This window comes from Colobus angolensis, unplaced genomic scaffold, assembly GCF_000951035.1.
Source record: "Colobus angolensis palliatus isolate OR3802 unplaced genomic scaffold, Cang.pa_1.0 Scaffold7, whole genome shotgun sequence".
NCBI lineage: Eukaryota > Metazoa > Chordata > Mammalia > Primates > Cercopithecidae > Colobus > Colobus angolensis.
This window is the reverse complement of record NW_012120709.1, coordinates 30,070,419-30,085,738: the sequence shown is the minus strand read 5'-3', so window position 1 is coordinate 30,085,738 and position 15,320 is coordinate 30,070,419. Positions and strand designations below refer to the sequence as shown.

The 15,320-nt window shown below is 45.7% G+C and overlaps 1 protein-coding gene across 4 annotated transcripts in view; it reads right to left on the bottom strand.

Moving 5' to 3' along the window:
- The window catches only part of GRAMD1B (GRAM domain containing 1B), a 99,243-nt gene that overhangs the window by 59,926 nt on the left and 23,997 nt on the right, over positions 1-15,320 (bottom strand). Inside the window, exon 1 of one of the 4 annotated variants that reach the window (XM_011927002.1) lies at positions 3,039-3,124. The exons of the other annotated variants lie outside the window; for them this stretch is intronic. The gene's annotated coding sequence lies outside the window, so the exon portion shown is untranslated. Of the gene's footprint in view, positions 1-3,038; positions 3,125-15,320 lie in introns of those variants that run through there. 4 annotated transcript variants of the gene reach the window in all.

The window sequence follows — 15,320 nt, the reverse complement described above, 5'->3', positions numbered from 1 at the left end:
ATTACAGGCTTGAGCCACCGCACCCGGCTGCTTTTTATAGATATGTCTATTAAAAAACCAACCAACCAACAACCAAAAAAAAAAAACCCTCTGTTATATTGCACTTAATACCATTTTCTTTTATTCCAGCTATCCTAGACTGCAGGTCAGTTCATCAGTTATAACCCCTCCTCTGTTCCTATCCTCCTTTCTTGGGGTGAAACAATTCTACTTCCTCAAACCTATTCTCTGAAGTTAAAAATCACTTCTCCTACAACATGACCACCCAATCTTTAGCTCTCAAGGGACAGTCGCTAATTGATGTATAACTCATTGCACCTTGGGACAATTCTGATAGTTTTTATTTTAAGCTCAAACCGTTTCCTGCGGCTTCCTACCAGAGGTCCTATCCTACTCCCTTGTGAGCCACAGAACAAATCTAATTTCTCCTCCACGTGACATTTTCATGTGGCTCTCACGCCTTCTCTGGACCTACTGGACTCTCACATTAACATGGCTCCCTTAGCCAGCGACTGGATTCCTTCTCCTCTGAATGGAGTCCGGGTGATCTCAACTTTTTTAACTATGAAGCCCAGACATAGTTGTAATACTGCAGAGAAAAGTGGTCTGAGCAGCTCAGAATAGAGCAGAATCATCACTTCACCTGCTTTGGAAGTGATAACGCAAACACATATTTTCAGTCATTTTCTGAATCAAAAGAATCAAGAAATTACTCACTGTTCCTTTATGAGTCTCTGGGTATAGTGCTTCAACTTCATCCTGTAGGCTAAGTGCGGTGCATATCCCTCCAAGAAGCAAACACCCCCCACCACTTCCGCCAACGAGACAAATCCAAGTTTCGGCAGAAGGATGAACAATTTTACCCCAACTCAGGTTACACTATAATTCTGAGTGTTTTTATAAGTATCTCTAGGCCAGATGCAAAACCACAGACCTTAGGAGTCTCTTATCTGGACATAGGAATGGTGTTTGCATTTTTAAGTGGCTGAAAAACATCTGGAGAATATTTTGTGACATGTGAACATGATAGGAAATCCACATTTCAGAGTCCATAAATAAAGTTTTATTGGGAACACAGCCATGCTCGTTCGTTCATAAATTGTCCACGACTGCTTCCACTGTGCAAAGCAGAATTGAGTAGCTGAGACAACCTGGTCCACAAGGCCCCCAGTATTGACTATCTGGGTCTGTACCAAAACAGTCTGCTGGCCTCTGGTCTAAACAGAAAAGACCTTGAGAAGGTCAAGGGGAGGCTGCCTGCATCCCAACCACTGGGGGAAAGCGCTGCAGGCTTGTTCTTGTCAGCAGAGGAAATTTGTAGGGCCAGAAAAGAGAGAAGCTGGGAGCGGGTGTGGGAGGTGTTTAGTTTTAGGCTTTTTAAAAAATTATTATTAAACAGAGGCAGGGTCTTGCTATGTTGCCCAGGCTGGTCTTGAACTCCTAGGCTCAAGCGATCCTCCCACCTCAGCTCCCTAAGTGCTGGGATTACAGGCATGAGCCAGCACACCCAACCAGGAGTTTTCCTTCTAGGTGATGACAGCTTTTATTCCTTCATTCTTTCCACAAGTGATTGTTTTGCAGTTGCTTAAATGTCTACAGAGGTAACCCGACTAGCTGATTCTCCATTCCCCACCCACCCCCAATTCTCAGGGGGCACTACTTTTTAATCATGGCCTTGACATTATCAATCTCCTGCTACAAGTAGCTCCCAAAAACATCCCTTTCCCTTACCCTTCTTCCAAGGCCAGCTTTTTTCATCTTGGTCCCAAACTTCTCTAACCTGCCGAGCGCTATCCAAGGCAAAGGCTAGACATATGACCACTATTCAAGGTCAGCTGCGGAGGGAGGAAAGGCAGGAGGTAGAGGAGCGAGGGGGTCTCCCCAGAGCAGAGTGTGCAAGCAAGTGTCAGAGAAGAGGCAAAGATGGCTTTCTCTAGCCCTGCCTGAGCTCTTGGCTGAGGCCCCAGGGAGAGAGCAAGCTCCAAGTCCTCCCCCAGCCCTCCACTTCCTAAATCAAGCAAATAACTAACAATGCGAGGAGGTGTGGGGGAGTAAGGCCCAGCCACTGGGTAGCTATTTTCTCAAAATACATAGCAAATCTCTGTGCCAAATGCTGGCTAAGCCAAAGAATAAACAAATCCCTTTATTTCTCTGAGATGAGAGCTATCAACTTCCCCTGTCACCCTCTCCTTCTGCTAGCCAGATCCATCTGTCCCATGGCCCTCTCCCTGTGGCATAAGCAGTGTCTGTCCATATCTTCCTGACCACAGCTCTGGCCAGCTCCTACCCCCCGCCTGAGGCACTGCGGAGGGAAGCCAGCAGGTGGGGAACAGGAGCACATGGCCTGTCCACACCTCCCCCAGAAACTCTCGGCCAATTCTCCATGACGTATCGTGCCACTAATTCATTCCTCTGCCCTCCTTTCTCCAAGTTAGAGGGCCCTGAATAAGTCTTGCTGGACAAGGAGACCATCATCACCCTCAACCCAGCCTTTCCCTCCAGCCCACCCCAGGGCCACCACTCCGTGATCCAGAGCTCAGCTCAAGCAGTGCTACTACACAGGAGAAGAGAAAAGGCTAGGGAGGGAAAAGAAGGTGGCATCTCTGCAGCATGATGTCACACTGGCTGCTTTCGGATCCCCAGAACAGAAAACAGAAGCAAACAACATGGACTCCGGATTTACTCCGCCTTGAAAGGTTTGTGTTCTTGGCAGCTCTGAGCAGCCTGCGTCAGATGGGAAAAGCACACAACCAGAAAGACAGGTCTTCACCAAAGCCCCCAGGGCCCCATCCGGACCCCAGGACAGAGCCATCCCTTCCAAAAAATCCCACGAGGAAACAAATATAGACTCACACACACACACACACACACACACACACACGCACACAAGCGTCAGCACGAGTTAGCACTAACCTGGAAGCCATTAGGTAGGAACAGTAGCAGAGTGCAGTGCAGAGAGGAACTCATTCATTCATGCATTGGGCAGTGGGGGGTGGGGGCGGGGAGCGGGGGCCCTGAGGAGGCTGGAGGGCACTCACCTCCATGACCATCCCAAAGCCCTGTTTCTAACGGGGGAGGGGACTCGGGCCAGGGCTCTCAGAAGCTGGGGGCGCTTCTTTGCTCTGCTGTTTCACACCGCTGTGGAATTTTAAGCATGACTCCCCTTTATTTCCCTCTCCCCCACCTCCCTCTGCGGCTGTTATTTGGTGTGGTCGTGCCGCCTTACAGAAGTCCCTTTCTCTCTCTCCCTGGCTCCCTTTCTCTCTCTCCTCCGACTCCCTCACAGACAGCTGTTCTGAGCTCAGGCACGCACGCGCACAGGCGCACAGACACACTCAGACACGCACCCCTCTTGCGCGCAGACACGCACACGCGCACACACGCACACGCGTCGCCTGCCGGTTTACATAATGCAACTCTTTGGTGCAGTCAGCTTGCCGGAGCTCAATTATTCATGCCAGCGTGGAAGACAGAGCCGCTGGGGCTGCGCGGGGCAGGGTTATTTCCTTTTCACCCTCAATCCCACAAAATACAAGACCATGTTCCCAGGAGACTCTGCTCCCTTCACTGCCACCAATTATTTCGCAGGTGCTGCCTACTAGGTCGACTTATATCAAGGAGGTGACACTAAATAAAAACACAGGTGCCTGACTCTAAAGAGAGTCCTGCATCCTTCAAAGGATGAGGGCTGCTCTCACGGCCTGAGCCCTGGGAGAGGAGGAAGAGAGGAGACCAGCACTGAGACCACAATCCACAAGAAAAGATGGCCGAGGGCCTCTTCAGTGTAGCGGCTCCCAGACTTCCAGGATGCTCGCCTCTCCGGCAGGTCCGGCTGTCACAGATGGCAAGAGTAACACTCAGGGAAAGCACTTACATTGGTGACAAAGCAGAGTCGCCTGAGTCTTCTAAGTCTAAGCTGCACCTTTCTTAAAAGTGTTTTTTTTTTCTCTGTCCATTCACTGAAATGCAGTATTAGTACTCAGACAGCCCCCAGAGGAATGTTCTGGCAGTGCGAGGTATTCTATTCAGCAACGATATTAATAATATTTTGAAAGTCATTCATGGTTTACAAAGCATTTTGCCCACATTCAATCATTTCATTCCCACCACAATCACCTAAATACTGACCTGTTTAGTGGATCTGGAAGCTGAGTCCTGGAAAAGTGAAGGTCCCATGTAGAAAGAGGCAAAGCTGGGAATCCAGATCACCTGCCTCTAGACCCATGGCAATTAACTAATTGTCTCACAATTAGTGAGACAAACAGTGTCCCAACTATTTGAGAACCACCGTCATCTCTTGAGGGATGTAGCACTAACAATGAAGATGGTTAGCTCAGTGCTTCAGAAACTTTAATCCCCTAAGAATCTTCTTCACCCACAGATTCTGAAAGAGCAGGTCTAGGGGACCACCCAAAAGTCAGCCTTTCTAACAAACCCCCAGGCAACGCCCACATTGCTATTCCAGGACCACCCTGAACAGCAAATGTTTGGCTTACGCATTCTCATGCTTTGAATCTTCCAAAAAGACAGTTTTGTCTGTCCACCACAGCTGCACAGGAAAACATGCTGAAGGTGAATAGTAATTATAATCCATTGATGTCACCTGCATCCTGCTCAAACTCATGCTGAGAGCTAATATTTCTTGGGCATCTGTTGGCAAAATGTCTCATTCTGGGAGGGCCAGCCCCTGCAGGCTCATCATGAAAAGCCTTTCTAGGATTGCTTCTGTCTGCAGCCCGTTGATAGAACAGCAGCCTCACAGTATCTGGAAGCAGATAGGTCTGGGTTGTCTGGCCCTACCTCCGTTACCGAGAGGAATCCCAGCTCCAAAGAAAGGTATATTGGCGATGCCCCAATTTCAGCCATCCCTCCTTGTCTGGCTCAAGTCCGACCTCTTCTGAAATGCCTATCTGGCTCTTCTCTGTTAATCCACAGAAAGATCTTGGACTAGAGTCAGATCTGGAACCAAAGCTGAGTTGCACTGCCTGCTGGTCACCCACCTACTCTCATCTCAGACTCAGTTTCTTCATCTGAAAATGCTAATACTACATATTTCCTCCTTTGTACTGTTGAACAGATGATGAAGTCAAGAAAAGCATGTGAAAGCACCCAAGAATAGTTGGGTACCTCCGCTGCCCCTGCCCTTATAGTATACATTTAGAACTTAATTGCAAATTATGTTGTCCTCTGTTGGTTTTACATCCTGAGAAGATTGTAGGCTATTTTTTCTTTCATGTCCCTCCAACATGTAGGAATACTGGGTACACACATATTCAGTAAATATCTTTGGGTTGGGCATGGTGGCTCATGCCTGTAATCTCAGCAGTTTGGGAGGCTGAGGCGGGTGGATCACTTGAACTCAGGAGTTTTAGATGAGCCTGCCCAACGTGGTGAAACCCCATGTCTACTAAAAATACAAAAATTAGCCAGGCATGGTGGCATGCACCTGTAATCCCAGCTACTCGGGAGGCTGAGGCAGGAGGATCTCTTGAACCCAGGAGGCAGAGGCTGCAGTGAGCCAAGATCACACCACTGCACTCCAGCCTGGGTGACAGAGCAAGATTCTGCATTAAAAAAAAAAAAAAAAAAAAAAGTTGCCCCGAATGTCCTTTCCTCCATTAAGGCATAAACACAGGGGTTGGTGGAATCAAGTGGCCAGAGATCTAGTCCTAGCTTCCCCACTCACTTACTATGTAATTTTGAACAAGTTGTGCTAATTTTGGGGGGACTTTCCTTCTTCTATTACAAAATGTACAGCTATATGCAGGCTTACATTGTTACTATTTTCATGGTTTGTATTAAATGCAATGGGTTAAAACTGTATGTCACGGACCAGACAAATATGACTTCAAATGTTAGTCCTATTAATTACTTCTTCTGTGCCCTTTGAAAAGTTAGCTTCACTAAGTTTCTGATCTTTCAATCTTTAGTCACAAAAATAACAATTTTAATGGAAAGCGTGAGGATTAAATGATGTAAATACATGCAACCTGCTTCTCGCTGCATCTGACACATAGTATGTATCTGTCCAGTAAACTGAAGCTACTATAATCAATACTGGTCAAAAGCAATAGCTACTGTTGAAAAACACAGTGAAAAGTAGTGAGACAGATATTCAGAAGCCTTGAGTTTGGATACAAGAAAGATCTCAGTTCCTTAAGATGCATGAAGTATGTGCGTGCTATTTCTTCAGTCACCAAAATGTTATCTGCCTGCTCCTCCCAAAATGGACATCATTAAATAATAGAAAAGTAACAAAATAAGCAAATCAGGGAATCTGGACTGTGTCTACTGTTACAGAATACAAGCCTTTCATGCTGAGAAGCTCTTCACTTGAGCTACAATAAATCCAAAACTATCCTGATGATAGCAAAAGAGTACTATCTATGTGCAGTGCAATTTGCTAAACCCCCGACAAGAATTATTTCATTGAATTATATCAACAGTATATGAAGTGGATAATACTTATTATTCCCATTTCTCAGACGACAAAACTAAGAGGTAGAAAGTTTAATAACTTGCCTACCATACATGGTTATTAAGTAGCAGAGCCTGTATCTGAAACCCAATGTGCCTCACCCGCATCCCACTCTGAACCATTACATTGAGTGCGAAAAGAAGGGGCTACTGACATACCATTAGGAAGGCATGGGCCTTTTTTTCCTAACCATGTTCATAATTTCGCACAGAGGCACTCATACTTTCTGCCCTTGTCCTTCTTGAAAGGACAGCACAAACTCTGGGGTGACCAGCTGATCCAAGAGCAGGTACATGCTGCAATTCTAACAAAGTCAATGGGACTTCCACAGATGGAACTTATGCCTCCAGACTCAATCTCCACACTTTCACAGCTATTTGGTGCCTAAATTCTAAAAGCTGCTTTTCTGTAAATGAATTTAGGAAACTGAGGTAAAAGTGGGTGCCTTTCTCTGAATTAAACCTTTCCCTCGCAGATATAGAAAACTGACACTATATTCTATTTCTTAAAGGAAAAGAGGTTTCTGAGAGTCCTGCGCAGTGTCAAAAGCACTTTCCAGAGACCACCCTAGAGGAATCAGGGCTAAAAAAGAGAAGTTAAGATACACCTGCAAATCCAACTGAACCAATCCATTCAACCCAGACCTGATCAATCACATTTTATATAAAGAGGGTCAGTGTCTACAGAGTATTTTATTCACTTCCTGTGTTTGATAATTTTTGTTGACATGCATGGGAAATGTTGACAATAAAGGCTAAGATCTTACATCTCTGAATCCTACCTGCATACTAATAAAATTAAATTTAAAAACTTCTTACAGAATAGCACTCTAAACAGTTTACGTAAATCTGAATTTGTTGAATCATGAAGAATGACAGGCAAAGGTGAACCTCATTGTTTTAAAACTATCATCCAAATCACAAGGGCTTTTCTGAAGCACAGTCATTTAGGAGATTTCTGAAGTGTGTGGGATACAAAGAAGAGAAACAGGGATCGACAAGTTACTGAGAATTCACCATTGCAGGTACAGGGGTAAGTGCTTTTATGCCTTTTATCCTTTTATAAAATTTATTTCAGGCCAGGCGCAGTGGCTTATGCCTGTAATCCCAGCACTTTGGGAGGCGAGGCAGGTGGATCACCTGAGGTCAGGAGTTCAAGACCAGGCTGGGCAACATGATGAAACTCTGTCTCTAAGAAAAATACAAAAATTAGCCAGCCATGGTAGTGGGTGCCTGTAATCCCAGCTATTTAGGGGGCTGAAGCAGGAGAATCACTTGAACCCAGGAGATGGAGATTGCGGTGAGTCGAGATTGTTCCATTGTGCTCCAGCCTGAGTAAAAAGAGCGAAACTCCATTTAAAAAAAAATGTATTTTGTCAAACTGATGAGAAAACTGAGTATCAGAAGCCTATACTTACCCATGATCTCAGTTATTTCTAAAAATCCATCTTTTCCACTGGGCGCAGTGGCTCACATCTGTAATCCCAGCACTTTGGAAGGCTGAGGCAGGTGGATCACCTGAGGTCAGGAGTTCAAGACCAGCCTGGCCAACATGGTGAAATCCCATCTCTACTACAGATACAAAAAATTAGCTGGGTGTGGTGGCAGGCACCTGTAATCCCAGCTGCTTGGGAGGCTGAGGCAGGAGAATTGCTTGAACCCAGGAGGCAGAGGTTGCAGTGAGCCAAGATTGTGCCATTGCACCCCAGCCTGGGTGACAGAGCAAGACTCTGTCTCAAAAAAATTATAATAAAATAAAATAAAATAAAATCCATCTTTTTGCCATACCATGCTACTTCCATAAATAAACATCTAGACCAAAGGTGCTTGTTATAATACTGCATTTAACCCTCAACACAACACTACAAGGTAAGTCCCATTGTTCCTACTCAGGCTACGTATCCACGTATTGCCCCTCAGCTGCAAATCCACCCTTCTTTTCCCTGCCTTGTGATGCTGGAGCTGTGCCCTGTCAACATTTCTTCTTTGTCAACTGGCACAATGTTATATCTTGTCAGCAGAGGGCGCTAAGGAGACACTAAAAGGGGCTCCCCTCTTTTGTTCTGGTGCTTTTCTGCGGCAGTCACCAGCCTCCCAACGAGTTTCACTGATACCCTAATGGGCAGTTTCCAGCTTATGTGCCCCAGTCCCCAGATCCTCTAGAGCCTTCTGTGCCATACATAAGGCCATGGCCACACCCTCTCCATTAAGTTCTGAATTTTAGTCTTGGGCTTGGAGGAGGTGCCAGGAGCCTTCTTAGAAGTTTGTTCCTTCAGTGAGTGTTTGGCTCAATCCTAGGAGCTGCTCCCTACATCTGTTATAACAAGAGGCATCTGTTATACCTCCATTCTTCAGAGACCTTTCCATGTTTTTACTTGTTAATGATTCTTTTGTCGTTCTTTCTTGAGACAGGGTCTCCCTCTGTTGCCCTGGCTGGAGCGCAGTGGCATGATCTCAGCTCACTGCAGCCTCAACCTTCTGGGCTCAAGCAATCCTCCCACCTCAGCCTCCAGAATAGCTGGGGCTACAGGTACATACCACCATGTTCGGCATTTTTTTTTTTTTTTTGTAAAGATGGGGTCTCCCTATGTTGCCCAGGTTGGTCTCAAACTCCTGGGCTCAAGCGATCCTCCCACCTTGGCCGCTCAAAGTGCTGGAATTACATGCATGAGCCACTGCACCCAGCCAATGATTCCTAATATTACATTTTCCCTGTTCAAATTATTGGTGTGGTTTCTGTCTTATGGGACCCTCACTGATACACTACTATAAGGATGAGGAAAAAGAAACTCAGATGAGTAGTACATCATCCCTTCCTCAAGTTATTCCTCCAATAAAATGGCTAAAAGCATTTAAAGTATACTATGAGTCAGGCAGGGATTTTATACTTTTAATATATATTCCTTCCTTTTATCCACTGACTCTACTTTATGGAAGAGGAAACTGAGGCATCTCAGTGACTGAAGATTTTCCCAGATCACATACAGAGTAAACAGAGAAACCAGGATTTGTCTCCAAGACAATTTGTCTCCAAGACTCTGCAGTGCTGCCCCAAACAACTGACTGCCTGAGACTGAAAGAGGGTCACGAAAACAGAGGGTATATAGATAATCTTTCAGGAAGTTTGGAAGAGGAAAAAAGCTAGATTGTTAGCCAAAGAGGTCAACATCTGACCAAAGTTTTTTTTAAGGGGAGGGGTCATTAAAGATCTTTTAACTCAGTTCTTGAATTATAAATGAGGTGGTATACACTGGCCGTCAGGTACTCTAGAGACCCTATTAAATAACTCTTTCCTGAATTAATGCTTAGGATATAGTCTGTGCATTATGAGCCATTAAGGCAAGAGAACTGATGTTCCACAGATGTCCACTCTGTCCTCTCTGAGTTCCCCAACTCAGACTCTAATCCATGGAAGCTGGGTCGGGGGTGTCCAAATGGGAATATTGATTGCCTCTGACCCAGCTGTAACCCAAGACCTCTCATTAATACTGCATCTCTCACATGAGGAGCAGTGATGTCTACATAATTAAAACCTAACGCAAGAAATGGCCAGGAGGTTGAAGGGTGAGGAAGTTGAGGATTCAGATGGCTCCAACACAACATTCACCCTTTAGCAACCAAAACTGCCACTCAATCAGGTACCCACCCTTTAAGTCAAACTTTATCATGTACACATGGATACGTGGGTATGAAAGCCTTCCCTGGGACAAAATGCAGCCCAGCAGGATAAAAACACTTCGCCCTTAGCTCACTGGGAACAGAGCTTACTAGGGTGAGGGCTCCTTCTCCACATTAGTTAAACCCCACTTCACCATGCACACCAATTCTCTTTTCCAATCTTCTTTTAGTCTTATCCAAATACAATAACTGGCTCCTGGGTATTACCTTTTTCTTTTCTAAATGTTCACTATAACCAAATCTACATTTTCAGCCAGCATCAACTACAAATTCACCAAATGATCTATACTAGTGGTTCCTAAACTTTGCCGCACTTCAGAATCATCTGACAGTTTTTACATAACCAACTAAACAAGAATGTCTGGGGGTGGGAGCCAGGTATCAGAGCTTTTGAAGGATCTCCAAGTGATTGAAATATGTGGCAATGTTTATGAATCATTGGTCTATACTATTTTAACCTAATTCTCTAGTAATTTAGTATGAAAATAACTTTAGAAAACATAGACTAGTGATCTGTATTTTCTACTTACTAAAATTTTCTTTTAATCCAAGATATCCTTCCTCTCGTTTAATAATTTCCCACATAAAAAGGGCTAACATTCATTGAGAAGGTATTTCCAGCCCTTGTTGGGTAGGTACCTTACGAAGGGCACACTAGGTCATATCTCCTTTAATCTTATTATTCCAATTTCACAGAAGAGAAAATTGAGTCAAAGAGATTATGAGCACATCTGCAACTTTATTCAGTATACCGAGATGTCATTCATCAGGGACTAGAGAAACAGACAAATTTAGAATGGTCAGATCCTCCCATGTTACCTTTCCTCTGATCATTGGGTTTTAATTCAACCCAATTACATTTACTATAATCTTTTTGGTTTTGAAAATTGCTGTCTTTGAAAGAGAAGACAGGCTGGGCACAGTGGCTCATGCCTGTACTCCCAGCACTTTGTGAGGTCAGGAGTTCGAGAACAGCCTGGCCAGCATGGTGAAACCCTGTCTCTACTAAAAACACAAAAAGTAGCCGGGCATGGTAATGCACCCCTGTAATCCCAGCTGCTCAGGAGGCTGAGTCAGGAGAATCGGAGGCTGCAGTGAGCCAAGATGGTGCCACTGCACTCCAGCCAGGGTGACGCAGCGAGATTCCATCTCAAAAAAATAAAAAATAAAAAATAAAATAAAAAGAAAGAGAAGACAACTCTGTGTAGGTAAATATGGTGATATGCTGGGATACAATAAAAAGGGAAGAAAAATCCCTCCTTTTTCTAGATTTTCAGAATTAGAGTGCTGAATGGCCACAAGCAAGAATCTACATAGGATGGCAGGCTCTAAAAGTGTTCTTCTCCAGAGGAGAACGCACAGGGCCCCATGTGTGATCAGGACATTAAGCCTCATATGTGGAAAGAACTGGGCAAGGAAATGGAGTTGATTCCTGGGGAGGAAAAAATTGGGACTGGGGAAAACGAGGATAAATTAAATAATCTGTAGTCATGATTCGATGGAAGTCAGTGGAGTAGGAGCATATATATGGAGCCCAGGGGCTGCAGAGAGGCATAGGGAAATGAAAGTGAAAAATTGAGAAGGATGATGGGTGGAACTGCTCAAGGGCAGGCCTCAGAGTCTCACCCACTGGGGAATATCCTAAGGCAAGTTGTCCACTTTTTGGGCAAACATAACTACCCAAAAAGGAAGGCCATGAATGAAGAAACTACCAAGAGGTGGCTACAAATAGGAATGGGAACCTTAAAAACATGGGCATGGATCTAATTTGCCTTAATTATGCAAATTAGAGTAATTTAATCTGCCCACAATCCCAGGTTTACCATGGAAAGGGACTAAATAATCACATATACACCAAAGTCCTATGTTCTTTCCACCACCGCAAGCCACCAAGTTTTGGACATGGTCTGCCCCTAGCTACCCTCTGACCTTCCACACTTGGCTCTGCCTCAGTAGAAGTCCCCTCTGTCAAGGGGAGATGATACCTGCTCTGTAAAAGGGTGACTGTGAGAATGAACAGATGTAAGACAAAGTACAACATCCTGGAGTCCCCATCCCATATAGTGTAGAGGTTTCGCCTGGGCTTGATACTCCTTTCCAAAATGAAGTACTCATCTCCGCAGCTGCCTGGAGTAATAGCTGCTGACGGGCCACAGCTAAGTCCCTCTTTGAGCTCTGCCCTGGATTAAAGGAAGCAGCCTCACCCAAAGAAATGTCCCTCCCTGAGGACAGACGGTGCATCCAATGACTAGTCCAGGAGAGGATACAAAAACCTGCCCTTTGCCTCAATTTGGGATAACCCTGCAGGGCAATCTCAGCTCTAGAATTTTTTATGAAATTGGATAAAGTCTCTTTCAGGTGCATGAGAGTTGAACTTCTCCCTTGGCCCAATCCTGATTCCCTCACTTGCTTATAGCTTTGCTCCCAACAGCACTTCCCAGTAAAACTCCTGCAGGCAAATCTGTCTCCAAGTCTTTTGCAGAGTCCCTTTCCAACCGGAGACATGGTACTAGTTACCACCGAAGACTGTGTGTGAACAGGAGACAAGACGCATTGCTAAAGTTTAAGAGAAAGGCCAAACTGAGGCTCAGGGAATTCGGTACCACCCTGGAATTTCTAGAGAGTCCTGGCTCCTGGGACAGGCCAGTGACCACACTCTGGCTTACACTCCTCTACCCACTCTAGGATATTAGGAGACACTAAGCCCCTCTCCAAATCACCTCTTTGCAGAGGTAACTGACCTTTTCTTAATCCTGGATTAAGGTCTTAAAGAGGGATGTCTGCTCGCTGGATGCCCCAGTTAAGATGCTGACATGTTGTCCTTAAAAACAGATCTTGAGTCTCTCCTGCCACTGGCCCTAGGCTTGAGCCACATAACCATCCCCTCCACCTTCCTCCACCCCAAGCCCACTCTTCCTCTAAACCAGAGACAAGGAGCCAGCTTTGCCAGTTAGCAGGGCTCACGGCATGAAAACACTATTGTTAGGTCCCTGTGCTGCACTGGGAGCTAGTGAGAAAGATAATGGCAGAGTGAGTGTGCATGAGAGAGTATGTGTCAGTGTGTGTGGGTGTGTCTGAGTGTGAGTATGCATGTGTGAGTCTGGGGGGAAGGAGATCATGATGAGTCACGAGAAACCAAAGGAGTCAAGGCAAGGGCCCTGGGCTGCTGTTACATCCCGGCCCCCATCCTCATGCCCACATGTCTCAAGAGGTTGATCAATGGGAGCAGCCAGGACACAAGACCCAGGAGGAAAGTAAAGCACAGAATTCATTTTCAAGCATCGAATCCAGCACCTCTTTAATTCAGCCTGGACTCTCCAGAGGGTAATCAGGAGCGCTCGCATCCAGTTACTCAGAGAACTTCCCCTATTTCTCTTTCCACAGGACGGCACGGAGGTACGGACTCCAGGAAGTGCTGTCTGGTGCCTGGCTTTCTACAGTTGTGCCTACACTGCTTTGAGAGGTTGCCAGGTCCTCTCTGGGTGTACCTACAATGCAGATTATTCACATCTATGGACATCTTTTCTTGGTGCCCATTTTTCCCATACATGTCCAGCCATGACAGTCAGTCTGCTCAGTCACCCTCTCCTAGGGCAGCACCTGGGCTGCTCATGCATTTGTTTCCAGACAGGCCTCTTCCTGGTTAGAGATACAATATATACTTGACTCTTAAAGAAGAGGTTTCTGGCTAAAGGAGGAGTTACTGACATGCTGCAGTCCAAAACGCAGTCTTTAAGACAGCATCTGCATTCATGGGATATGAGCACTCAGATGGCATGACACTGCTGCATGACCATGGATGTAGCTCACCCTTTCTCTGGGCCTCAGTTTCCCCATCTGTTATAAGGAGGTCTAAGATGACTTAGATGACCCTGTAGGTCATTTCCTGCCCTAAAGGTCCACGGTCATTTTTTTTTTTTTTTGAGACGGAGTCTCACTCTGTCCTCTGTCGCCTAGGCTGGAGTGCAATGGCACGATCTTAGCTCACTGCAAGCTCCACCTCCTGGGTTCACGCCATTCTCCTGCCTCAGCCTCCCGAGCAGCTGGGACTACAGTCGCCCAACACCACACCAGGCTAATTTTTTGTATTTTTAGCAGAGACTTGGTTTCACTATGTTAGCTAGGATGGTCTCTATCTCCTGACCTCGTGATCCGCCTACCTAAGCCTCCCAAAGTGCTGGGATTACAGGCATGAGCCACCACGCCCAGCCCCCACAATCATTCTTCATCTCACAGCTCTGCAAGTGTTAAGAAGATGCAGAAAAGTTGGGTTCTGTGACCACAGGAAGTGAAGCAGGAGAAGGCAGCCATGCTGACCACAGCCAATGGGACCAGCAATCCGGATGGGCACTGCCGAACCCTGCCCTGTTTCTACTTTCTCTCTTCTGACCATTTCATCACCTCCAACTAACTACCTTTCCTCTCCCTACCCCAGCATCTTCCTGCCTCTTCAGAGAACAGCTACACTACCATGAGAGGGCAGGGGGCTGTGCCAGGCAGATGGGAGGCTTGCTCGCTCTCTCTCTTTAAATGCTAAACCAATCCTCATTAAAGAGTTTTGGCTGGCTGGGCACAGTGGCTCTTGCCTGTAATCCCAGCGCTCTGGAAGGTCGTTGCAGGAGGATCTCTTGAACTCAGCAGTTTGAGACCAGCCTGGGCAACATGACAAGACCCAGATTCTATTTAAAAATTTAAAAATTAGCCAGATGTGGTGACACATGTCTGAGGTTCCAGCTACTCCAAAGGCAGAGTCGGGAGGATCACCTGATCCCAGGAGTTCACAGCTGCAGTAAGCCATGATTGCACCACTGCACTCCAACCTGGGTGACAAAGTGACTCATATATATATATATATATATATTCATTTTAAGCATTCAATTCATTTTCAAGCATTGAATCTAGCGCCTCTTTAATTCAGCCTGGACTCTCCAGAGGGCAATCAGGAGTGCTTACATGCAGTTACTCAGAGAACTTCCCCTATTTCTGTTTCCTTAGGATGGCACAGAGGTACAGACTCCAGGAAGTGCTGTCTGGTGCCTGTCTTTCTGTAGTTGTGCCCACACTGCTTTGAGAGGTTGCCAGGTCCTGTCTGGGTGTGTGTGTATGTGTATTATATATATATTTAAAATATATATAACTATATATTATTTATATTACATTGTATA